Consider the following 13278-nt stretch of genomic DNA (forward strand, 5'->3'; position numbering starts at 1 on the left):
TGAAAAGTCTCAAATTAAGGAACATTGAATTCTAAAACTGTTGTAATTGAAAGGTGCAACTATTGGATTCATAACTTAAAAATTAATTAAATAGTTTTAATTTTGAATTTTGTATTTGGAACCTTGATGTCTTTTTTAATAGTTCGAATTACCTCTTATGGATTGTATTAAATTAATTAAAGTGTTTAATTAAAGGAAGATTAATTAATCCATAATAACATGGTTTAAGTTTAATTAAATTAAGAGTATAATTTATTAATAGCTTAAACCATCAAGTATTTGAAAAGTTTAAAATACACCCTTATAGTATATAAAATTAAAAGTTTAATATACTATATACGTATAAGTAAAAGGTCAGTCTTACCGTTAGTAGGCCTCATTCACGAAGTTGGTCTATAAGGGGTGCTTAAGGAAATTGCCTATAAAATGGCAATTGAATGGGTATCCACTCTTACCCACCACACTCTTGACTAGTGGAGGGTCGTTAGCCGAACGGGTAGGATAGGACACAAACTTCCATTAAAAGTATAATGAAATAAAGTAACTAAATGTCTTATAAATTCCCAATCTTAGTTACTTATAAAGATGTGAATTTGGTGCTATGCCATGAAATTGCACTTTGCACCTTGCCACGTCGTTAGTGGAGCGTGTGTGGTTAACCGGCATACTAACTTGGACTTGTAAGGGTGGCAAAGGGTAGCTCGTAGTTTTTCATAGATCAATGGAGCGTGTGTGGTTAACCGGCACATTGATTAGGTGATAAATGACTTCGAGAGTACCAAACTAATTTGCATGGTTATTCACACCTTGTTTGTGATCCTTGGTATCCCAGTCACAATCTTGAAGGGCATAATCGAGATTAAACTTGCCATTGAAAAGTTCAATGAATCTCAAAAGATCTAGGAATTTCATTTAAAACTTAAATCATTTAAAAAATTTCGTTTTCGTGGTGGAATTGGTAAATCGTCATTTACATACCGACAAATAATTTACAATTGGCTTACGACATCCCTCTTCCGAATTGTGAATTATTGTGTTGGGTCCTAGCCTTAATATTTCATTTGGGTGTGATATTAAGGATTTAATCAACTAAACTTGAATTTCTCCCTTGTAGATGTCTAGTTCAGACAACTATGGTCTTCCAAAATCTTTTGGAAAAAGCTTTCCTCATGAAGATGATGTTCCACGATTGGATCGTGGATATGAATATCATACTTCACTTCCTCCACCTCCTCTAATAATTCTCCCTGGCCCACATGTTCGTCGACTTGAAAAGATCAAGGTCAATCAAACCCTATTGGCAACCAAACACCAAGATGGAAGGTCTATGTGTGCACATGTCTTGGAGATGAAGTCACATATTGACAGGTTGGGAATTTTGGGAGTCGTTGTGTCGAGGAAGTTGGCTGTTGACTTGGTTCTTCAATCACTTCCTAAGTCATATAGTGAGTTCATTAAAGATTACTATATGACAGACCGCGACGTGAACCTTATCGATCTTACTTATTTGCTAATTGATGCTGAATCAGCAATGATTTGGCGTACTGGTAATGCAAATTTGATTGGAAGATCTATTTCCCAAACTTCCATGGACATTGACAATGGAAACATTAGAAGTCTAGAAAAGTCTTCTCTTCCGAATGGAAAGGGATCGGCCATGGTCAAATCGTTTGACCAAATGGTAAAGAGAAAGGCTAAGTCTGAGATTGACCTGTGTGCCATTCCGAAAGAGTCTGTTGGTTTTGTTGGATTAGGTGTGTAAGCTCATAACTATAATTGGTATGTACTTGACCCGATAGTAGCATGGTCCATTTCCGGTTTCCTTCACCAGAACAATTTGATAAATGAGTATTTGAGTACGAGGTTATTTATGATTTATTAATATATTATAAGTATAATATATTAATTGTGGAATCATATTATTTAATGAGTATTGATCAAGAATTAATTTGGAATTAATATAGTGATCAAAAGAAACTAATTAAATTGGGCTAATGGTTCATGATTGATTTGTGATGGGCTAAGCTTATGGGTTAGTCCATGAAGTGGTTATCCAAATCAAATGCATGTGCATGGATCATAAGCATATGTGTGAATTAGGGTTACACATGACCCTTGGAATTCTACATATATATATATATATATATATATATATATATATATATATATATATATATATATATATATATATGTTATGCTAAGCCTTAAAATCGACCACTACTTGTATCCCTCGAAGAGAAATCGGTTTTTAGTCTCCTTAGCCTCTCTTATATCCATTTAGTTGTTTATTGGTGTTTGTGACTTGTTTGAGGCATAACACTTGGGGTGCTAAGTTCTCACAAGGCCAAAGTCTTACTAGCTACATCAAGAGGTTAGATTCTAACTTGTTTTATGATTCATATGTTAAATTTTGTATACTAGTTTAGGCTTCATGCTTTGGAAACCAATGTTTCATGTATAATTAGAGAAAACTTAGATCCAAAGCATTAGGGTTGTATGTGCACCATAGGAATGTTAGAGTACATAAAACCCAATAGTGGTATCATAGCCATGGGTGTTTTCTATTGTATTGATGCAAATGTGTAATTTTCAAAGCTGAAAAAATCGATTTTCTGGCCTCTGACTGATGAACTCGCCGAGTCCATGAACTGACTCGACGAGTTCACTCACTAAAAGGGCAACTCGACGAGTCCAGTTTATGTACTCGTCGAGTAGAGGCTTCTGTTTGTAGAATTTACGAGTTTGTGCCCTGTTTTGGATTAGGAACATTACCACAAACTGTTTTGGTTCATAAAATGTTATTTTAATATGGCAATGTCTATCCCCATCCAATAACATGATGTTTATCAAATTCTAAGATAACTACTTGTTTTTTGTGATATACTAGTTATTTGTAAAATTTGAAGTTATCATGTACTATGAATCAAATTAGGTCAAATTGGTAAAATGATTTTCATATCATCATTGGATTAGTTAATTTGATCTATGTGTGTTCTAGTAAAAGTTCCATAACTTGTCCTCAAGTTGTGGAATATGAAAAGTCTTTATTTATGAAACCATTAACTAATGTAAGTTATAGAATTCTAAGAGTCTTGAAAGGTTTCATAACTTGTACACAAGTTTGGAATTGGAAAGGACTCATTCATGGAACATTAAAAGGTCATAAGTGATGAATTTCAAAAGTTTTGATAAGTTACAAAACTTGCCCTCAAGTTTTGGAACTTGAAGAGTCGCATTTATATATATGTATAAGACAAGTCAGTCTTACCTTTAGTAGGCCTCATTCACGAAGCTAGTCTATAAGGGGTGTTTAAGGAAGCGACTTATAATATGACCGCCATTGGGTATCTACTCTTACCCACCGCGCTCTTGACTTGTGGAGGGTCTTTAGCCGAACGGGTAGGATAGGACATTAATTGTCATTTAATAAGTATAATGATAATTATTTAAAGTAACTAAACTTTTATAAATTCCCAATATTAGTTACTTTAGGAAAAATGTGAAAATGGTGCTATTCCATGAAATTGCACTTTGCACCTTGTTAAGTCATTAGTGAAGCGTGTGTGGTTAACCGACACACTAATTTGGGACTGACAAGTGTGGCAAAGGGTAGCTTGGTGTTAATCATGGATCAATGGAGTGTGTGTGGTTAACCGGCACATTGATTAGGTGATTTGTAACATCGAGAGTACCAAGCTAATTTTCATGGTTATTCACACCTTGTTTGTGATCCTCGGTATCCCAGCCACAAACTTAAAGGGGAAAATCGAGATTTAAACATGCCATTGAAAAGTTCAATGAATCTCAAAAGAATCTAGGAATTTCAATTCTTTTAAAACCTAAATCTTCTTTTTTGTTTTTCATTATGGAAATTGGTAAATCGTCATTTACCTACCTTCAAATATTTTACAATTGGATTACGGCATCCCTCTCCGAATTGTAAAATATTGTGTTGGGTCCTAGCCTTAATATTTCATTTTGGGTGTTATATTAAGGATCCTTATCTAATGTAAACTTTGTCTTTCTTTTCAGATGTCTACTTCAAACAATGCTTCAAACCCAATCCCTTCAGGCTCTTTCTCTCTCACGAACTTATGTGGGAGGGTCATATTTGATGGATCGAACTTCAATGTTTGGATTCGAAACATCCGAATGGACATTCGCTATGAGGACAAAGAATATGTCCTAGATAAAGAGCTTAAGGAAATTGATGAATCTACCGCTACTCCCGAACAGATTGTTGAATACAAGGCCCATGAGAGGGACGCGACCAAAGTGTCGTGTATTATGATTGCCACAATGACTGCTGAACTTCAGAAGTCCTATGAGGACTTTTGGCCTTATGAAATGCATCAGGATTTGATAGAAAGGTACCATCAAAGTGCAAGCAGGAAAGGTATGAAATTATAGCCTCCATGATTACTACTAAAATGAAGGATGAAGAGTCCATCACCTCCCACTTGCAAAAGATGCAAATGTTTGTGGACCGTTTGCTGAAGTTGAATGTCAACTTCGATGAAGAGTTGGCCATAGATATCATTCTACACTCTTTACCTCTTAGTTATGATCAATTTCGAATGACCTATCATATGAACAAGGAGGAGGTCACTCTAAGCAAACTTCAAGGCCTTCTAAGGACTGCTGAAAATAGTCTTAAAGGAAAATCTGTTGTTTCTACTCCTATTGCAACTACCCCTGTCTTGGAAATTGGACATGGGAAGGGAAAGAAGAGGAAGACTCTTTCTAAGAGTCCCAAGGGAAAGTCTCGGGATGGATCCTCTTCTAGTGGGACCAAAGTTGGTACTGCTACACCCTCTTCCAATCCAAAGGAAGCAGAGTGCTTCCACTATCATGAAAAGGGGCACTGGAAGCGAAGCTGCCCCAAATACTTGCAGGACATAAAGGATGGGAAGATCAAGCCCACCTTTGCAGGTATTTACATTATTCTGTCCAATAACTCATCACATGCTAATTCCTGCGTTCTGGATACAGGATGTGGTTTTCACATTTGTTCTGATTTGCAGGGTCTAAAAGAAAGTAGGGATGTGGAGCACGGGAAGATGAACTTGATCATGGGGAATAGGAAAAAGTCGTATGTCACCAAGATTGGAGTTATTCTTTATTGTTTAGTAATGGTTTAAAATTAGATTTGAATAATTGTTGCTACTCGTCTGATATGGCAAGGAATATTATTTCCTTTCACAGTTTGTATGAGCAAGGTTATACCTTTTCTTTTAATAATGAAATTGGTGGTTTTAATGCTTATTTTAATGATGTACTTTATTTTGAAGCATTGCCTTGTAATGGTATATATGAAATTGTGATGGTTGTAGATAACTTAGAAAATAATGTGTGTTGCATATCGGTTCGTCCAATAGTTTGGATAAAGCCTCCTTATGGAATTGTCGTCTTGGACATGTTAACAAGAAGCGCATAGCCCAACTCCAAAAGGATGGAGTTTTGGAGTCATTTGACTTCAAGTCAGATGACACTTGTGAATCTTGTTTTTTTGGAAAGATGCCTAAGTCACCCTTCACTGGTTCTTGTGCAAGGGGTGAGCGTTTGTTGTATCTCATACACACAAATGTGTGTGGATCATTCAGATCCGCTACAAAGGATGCTAACCGCTTCTATGTGACTTTTACTGATGATTATAGTAGATATGAGTATGTCTACTTAATCAATCATAAATCAGAAACCTTTGAAAAGTTCAAAGAGTTTAAACAAGAAGTGGATAATCAATTGGCCAGGAAGACAAAGATGCTCTGATCCGATCGAGGAGGAGAGTATCTTAGCATCAAGTTCCACGACTATCTTAAGGAATGTTGAATTGTTTCGCAATTGACGCCACCTAGGACACCACAGCTTAGTGGTGTGGCTGAGAGGTGTCACACCCCCGACCGCCGGCGGAAATGTCGAGGTGCGCGACGTAAATCAGTAATCACAGTTATTAAACATACATTGAACAGTACAAATATAATCTTCTATTGTAACCAAAATAGAAATTACATTGATAATGACTATTGCTAAATTGTGATTCACGCCTAACAATCCGGCGTTTACAAGTGTATAATACAATTAATGAAGAGTCTTCTGAGTGAACACTTTTGACCTGCTAAATAACCTGAAAATACATGCATTAAAATACGTCAACAAAATTGTTGGTGAGTTCTACAGGTTGTGACACAAGGTATTTTTATAACCAAAAGTGTTTTATAAAATTTAGCTGGTTGACCAACTTTTATAAATATTTACTTTCCTGTCAAAAGTATAAAATAATTGATTTATAAAAATGAGTTTGGACTCGTTCATAAGTACCATTTGTTCAAATCCAAATGTACAAAAGTTGGAAAAATACATATAAGTAAGTCAAAACTTATATCAAAATTTATACGGTTCCCATGACCAAAATGCTTTTTATAAAAGGATTTTGAGTGCCAATTTATATAAAATAAATTCATATCCCATCTTGTTAAAACATAAAATTGCCAACTTTACTATAGACATATTGTACAAACGCTTGTATAGTTTATATGTAAAACTCGTAAGTTTTCAAATTTATAAACATTGTAAAATTCGTGTCGTGGCAATAATTAAATATTATTTTACTTAATTTGGGAACTGACACTTAAACAGTGGGGCAAATCCCTCCCACATACATATTGTGTTTTCGTACAAGAACAAAAGGGTTTATATAAATAACTTGTTTTATGCAAGTTAATAAATCTCATCGAGTCGTGTGATGATATTAATTATATATGACTTACTTTTTGGTATGGACACTTATCGCTTTGAATCACAAGGTATCTCACTAAATACAGTTTCTTTCAACTAGAATGAGTGAACATAAACCCCGTATAAATCCAATATCGATTCTATATGGTAACGAAACAAAACTGAGATTTTATAATGAAATCATAACCGAACTCGTGACACTGTACTTTATTATTGCACCGGCACCATAATAGGAAGTGCTAAAGTCATTCACCCCGTTGTAACACGTGGTAATGTTCGATAATGCTAACGTCAACGCTAAAATTCATCTCGTCAGACGTAGTTGTAGCTAGCAACTCCAGGCGGGCGGTCGTACCGTATAAGATAAATAATATGACACTTACACCCGACGTTAATCGTTCCCTCGAGGATTAACAGTTATATATTGGAGAGTTTCTACTAAGTATTGAGATCTTAGCTTTCGCGAAACCCATAATAGTTTATATTGGAAACTCAAACGTATTGGATATGGTATTCAGAATAGGTATGATAAACCTATATGGAATAGGTATGATGAACCTATACGGAATAGGTATGATAAACCTATAAGGAACATATGGAATAGGTATGATGAACCTATATGGAATAGGTATGATAAACCTATATGGAACATATGGAATATGTATGATGAACCTGTATGGAACATATGGAATAGGTATGATGAACCTATATGGAATAGGTATAATAAACCTATATGGAATAGGTATGATAAACCTATATGGAGTTGGTATGACTCCAGGCGGGCGGTCGTACCGTATAAGATAAATAATATGACACTTACACCCGACGTTAATCGTTCCCTCAAGGATTAACAGTTATATATTGGAGAGTTTCTACTAAGTATTGAGATCTTAGCTTTCGCGAAACCCATAATAGTTTATACTGGAAACTCAAACGTATTGGATATGGTATTCAGAATAGGTATGATAAACCTATATGGAATAGGTATGATGAACCTATATGGAATAGGTATGATAAACCTATAAGGAACATATGGAATAGGTATGATGAACCTATATGGAATAGGTATGATAAACCTATATGGAACATATGAAATATGTATGATGAACCTATATGGAACATATGGAATAGGTATGATGAACCTATATGGAATAGGTATAATAAACCTATATGGAATAGGTATGATAAACCTATATGGAGTTGGTATGATAAACCTGTATGGAATAGGTATGATAAACCTATCTGGAATAGGTACGATAAACCTGTATGGAATAGGTATGATAAACCTATATGGAATAGGTATGATAAACTTGTATCTTCCATTCTAAATTCACTAGATATGTAAAATAATTCACCGTTTAGGAAAACGATAACTGAAATTCTTATAATTTCAAGAATTTATCATACTAGATACGGTTTCGATGTCGTGTTAGCATAATCGCTAATTCTTGAATTTATCCAAGTTTGCATCGACCGTAAATCTACATTCCCCATATTTTATATAAATTATGCGAGGATATTTTTAATACATTTAATTTGGGATAAAGGTAAAGTCTTTAAATACAATACTCGAAAAGTATTTATTTCGTAAATAACGACTCTTAAGCCCTGAATTCGATCATGTTATTTATTAAAATAAAATCCATTACTTAGTAAATTGAGTTATATATTTATATTATATAAAAATATAGTAATACACTTTCCATTCGTTGTTACACAACCTTATATATTAAAAGTTAAATTTGATAATTTTAACTAATAATCATATAAAGAATTTAATCATTCCATCAATTATGACAATGTACTTTCGCTTTATATGCGAATAATAAATTTTGGTCATTTTTATACATTTCCGTGCTTCCATGAGATACTTTAATTTATACGTATACAATCATCATTCATGTCTTATAATATCAACATGTGTTATTATATCAATCTACTTATAATCTTAAGAATTTTCTCAATATTTATATTTATATTTCACGTAAAGTATAAATATATCATCTTTTAACAATCTATTTTAACTTAATAGATTTATTGGTGATTTATCACATTTTTAGATTGCTATATCATAAACTTTTGACCAATAATAAAGTATGATGCTATTTTGTATATAAAACTTGAAAATCATCAAACTTTAATAGACACGCATATATTCTCCCCCAAATATAAAAACAATAAAAGAGGGGCCGTAGAAACTCACATTCGTTGCGTGATCTCGATCCCGATTCGGTTTTGGTGAAGCTTTTCCTAAATGCGTACGAGGTCACCTTTCTTGGACTTTAAAACATTTACGGGTTCTTTTTGGAAATAATTTATCAAAAGAGAACAATTTTGGTCTTTTATAATTTATGGAGGGACTGGTTTTGATCAAGTATTACAAATGCGGGGCTGTTTGGTCATTTTAAGACAAATAGGGGCTGATTTGCTATATATTTCACAAAAGGGGCTGATTTGGATTAATTAAAACCAATGGGGGCTATTCTTGTTAACAAAACAAACATTACATAAGGGTTACAAATATTCATCTTCGCTCCTTCAAGAGATCGGGATAGGGAAACAATGGAGGCCGAAATCACGAGAGGGAGGTGTTGGGTAGTTCCGACTGACTGAAAACAAGCATGACGAGGATTTTCCGGTGGCGATTAGGAAATCACGAGAGGGGCGTCGGCAGAAGGCTTTCGTCGGAGTCTTCATTCTTCTTCTGATCCGACCGGTCAGCAACACACGAAGAAGAAAGAAGGACTTCGGTCCTCTGCCTTTGTATGTTCGAGAAATGGGACGCACGAGTGGAGGCGACAGCTGGAGCCGATGACTGCCCCTTGGCTCACCGGTGGGGTTGTGGTGGTCAAGAGGGATGAAAGAAGTCAATGAGGGTGTTTGGTGATGCTTTTGGACGGGAAGAAGAAGAACACGGGTTGTTACCCTTTTCTTTGTAGTCACCGGTAATTCACCCACCACTGGTGGTTCTTGGCAGCTATCGACACAGGTACGGGTTCGTCTCTCTCTGTTCCTTTCGTTTTGATTGAAGATCAATGGAGTTTAATCCATAAATTTAGGAGGTTGTTTGGGTGTGATTGTTTGATAGAAATCATTGGATAAACTTATGGGTTTGGTTTTGGTATTTAACAGGGAATGGAAGTGAGGATTCACTCTGTTGTGAATTTGATGTTTGATAGGAAAAGGAACAAAGAAGAACAAAGGGGGTTTGATTTCTGATGGCCGAAAAACTCCAATTCTGGTGGTGTCTTCTTCCATCGTGAGAGAGACATGGAGAGAATAAGGAAGAGTGCAAGGGAGGGTATCACAACTTGTTCCAGCTATTTGTGATCTAATGCAGATTTTTAATAGACTTTTGTGTACCAAAAGATTTATGAGTGATTTTGAGGGTACAATGTATTGTATTATGGGTTTGTATTCATACATGTGAATGTTTTTGTGTGTGAGTGATAGCCATCGAAATAGGGGGCAAGGCTAAACAAAAATCAAATCAATTTTTGTACCGGGTAGATTTGGATACTTTTCTAGGTATTATTGTCTTAAATACCTACATTTATACACACAAGTATTATATATATTTTGTAGCTTAAATTCAATTATGAATACACATAACATGTAAGTGTTATTCATTTATTTATTTATTATTTTTACTCCTGTAATTTATTTTATAACGAATGGATATATATCTTGTAAAAATATGTTACACATAATTGTTGTTCGTGATGTTTTCAAAAAAAAATGTAACAGAACACAAATTTCTACATATGGAATTTTGTGAGATCTCGTTAAAGTTTCATTTCAATTGAGCTCTGAGTCAATCGTTTCCAATTGTTTGGTTTTGTTCTATGTTAAAAACATTATCAAACTAGAAAGCAATTATTAGGTCCAAACCTAAGCATAAATGGGCTATCGCAAATATTAAGAATAACGACTTCATTTGTTCTTTAGAATGTCGGTAAACGTATAACAGTTTCCATTACAATTACATCTATGGTGGTTGACCGAAAACTTCTTGGTCTGATTTTTACCAATTGATACATTATCCCTCCGTTGAAAGGAATTTCGTCCCGAAATTCAATGTGAAGATAAAGTATTATAAAACATGTGGTGGCTTTTTCATTTTGTTTGATCCAAACATGTTCATTATATAGCCTTTTTAAGTTGCATAACCCCAAGATTGGATATTCGGTCGAATAGACGGCTCCATTCTAAGCCCACAATAAAGAATGGATAGGGAATAAGGTCAAATTAAATATTTTAAAGATTATTGAATCCTAAATATAATTCTACGGGGATGTACTTTCCAAAATATGAAACACTTACGCAGTTTCCTAGTACACTCATTGAGATTTGGCGTATGAAAATGTCGTGCATGCTGTTTAGTTTTCGAGATAAATGGATATAAATATTCGAACAAAATTCTGTTAAGAATTTTTAAGGTCTTTTGAGCTGTAGGTTTAACTTGACTCGTTCTTTAAATCGAACCATTCATCTAAAACCGAAGGTGTTTAAAGTTACAGAGTCTCCAAATTGAAAGTCGAGAGACCGACATCTTTTGTTTACGTAACTCTCGAGAGACCGACATCTTTTGTTTACATAACTCGCTTGTCGTTCGTGTATAGTTTGTAATCGTTCTCAGGTTGACACAATATTTTTCATGATCTCTTGAGTGAGTCTTTGATCAAAGTGTAGCGTATCGCCTTCAAGCTTTTTGTTCAATTTCGTATCTCCAATCAATGTTCAACATGTGGAGTATGGGCGTTTGAATCTGTATAAGGTCTTGAACGGTGTGGCCTTGATGTTGGTGTGATAACTATCATCGCGGGAAAAATTGATTAACACCAATAGGTACCTTATGAAATATTCAAGTCTATCATGTCGATTCAAAACATATAACTCAAGTCGGGAGGTTCATTCGGTCTAACCATTGGGGATATATATATATATATATATATATATATATATATATATATATATATATATATATGCTCATGCCTAAGCGCACACTCAAGGACTTTTAATGACTGAAACAATTGTTAGGTGAATCTACTATCTTAGTGAGAGATTATAGAGATTATGGATATTCATAGTTAATTCTTGTACTCAGAGGGGTTTGGTACATTCCTTTCGGATCAAGACATTTTCTACAATATCAATCTCATTAGAATGCTAACGGATCTCACACGTCATGATGACAACACTTTCTCATTTATGTTATGATGGGTTATGAGCATAACATCATTCCTATGATGTTCATGCAACCCTAATTGCTTTGATCTAGGTTTTTCCAGTTAAACATACAACACTGAATACCAAAGCAATAAACCCTAATAACTAGCATACAAATCCAAAAAATCACATATGAATAAGGTTAGCAATATTACCTTGATTGTTATGTAGCAATAACAATCACAAACCTCCTTGATCTTGACTTCTGAAAGCCTAGTGCCCCAAGTGTTGCACCTCTAATGGAGTCACAAACACCCAATGCAAGAGGATGACTTAGGAGAGAGGATAAAATCGACTAGGGTTTCTCTTAGAAGCATGGGGCCGATTTCTACATGTTGAGGGGTCTATTTATAGTTGAGGCTATTAGGGTTTTATGGTGGAAACCATAATTTCCTTGCTTAGGGCTTAAGCAATCCATGGAGCCAATCTAGAAAGCTCTTGGACGAAATCTTCTTGGACTCTCCATAGATTTCGTCCAATCCCTCTCTATTAGGAATCCATAGCCCAACTAGAAACTATCAGATAATTGCAGTATCAGTCCCCTTTATTTAATCAGTCTCTTTTAATCACCAAATTAATACCAAATTAATTTCCGATCAATATTAATTAAATAATATGATTTCCAAATAATATATTAAACTAGTAATATATTAATAAAACCATTTTCGAGTACCAATTTATTATTCATATAATAAATTCTACTCCCTCTCCTCTTGTCATCCTATCAAGTTGCATGAGCGAAGGCAACCCAAAAGGACCATGCTCATAATCGGGTCAAGTACATACCAAAACAGTTATGGGCTTAGACACGTAATACAACATGTTATTCAACCAACGCATAGTCAAAAACTTTTCCTCAATTCATCTATGTGCACTTCAATCCTTTACGTACGTGTCGTTGTATACGAACAAGTTCTCTATTCCTTCAGAAAGGTAGGATTAGTGCATTACACCATAGTTGTTCCAATTTCTAGAATATAATCTCTTGCTTATCTTTCCAGTTGGAGTTTGTTTCCTTTTGGTGTTAACATAGTTGACAGTTAGGCTACTATAGGGAAGTTTCTGATGGATCACTGGTAGTAGCCAACATAAATTCTTTTGTTGTTAAAATCCTAGCGTTTATTTCTTGGGAAGAAGTCTTCACTTAAACTTCCACAATTGATCAAATCCTTCACATTTGATTAAATCATTATGAGCCGAGAACTTCATAACAGTCTATCGTTTGATTTTAGGGTAGTAAGGAAACTTTAGGTTTTTCTCCGACTTGCCATCATAATTCACCATGGTGTTCTCGTGGGTAGATTTGGTCGTACA

The 13278-nt window shown here is 34.7% G+C and overlaps 2 long non-coding RNA genes across 2 annotated transcripts; one reads left to right on the forward strand and one right to left on the reverse strand.

The window, feature by feature from the left end:
- Positions 1–5961: 5961 nt before the first annotated feature.
- LOC145162792 (uncharacterized) lies at positions 5962–9295 on the reverse strand. Its single transcript, XR_013739338.1, has 2 exons — positions 8939–9295; positions 5962–6124 (listed from the first exon to the last, which is right to left on the reverse strand). It is a non-coding gene; the product is annotated as an uncharacterized LOC145162792 (long non-coding RNA).
- Positions 9296–9584: 289 nt separating this feature from the next.
- Positions 9585–10347, forward strand: LOC145162791 (uncharacterized). The gene is made up of 2 exons (XR_013739337.1): positions 9585–9724; positions 9868–10347. It is a non-coding gene; the product is annotated as an uncharacterized LOC145162791 (long non-coding RNA).
- The last annotated feature ends 2931 nt before the right edge of the window (positions 10348–13278 follow it).

The sequence above is a fragment of the Lactuca virosa genome, chromosome 3, assembly GCF_052849685.1.
Source record: "Lactuca virosa cultivar CGN04683 chromosome 3, Lactuca_virosa_CGN04683_v6, whole genome shotgun sequence".
In the NCBI taxonomy this organism is placed as follows: domain Eukaryota; kingdom Viridiplantae; phylum Streptophyta; class Magnoliopsida; order Asterales; family Asteraceae; genus Lactuca; species Lactuca virosa.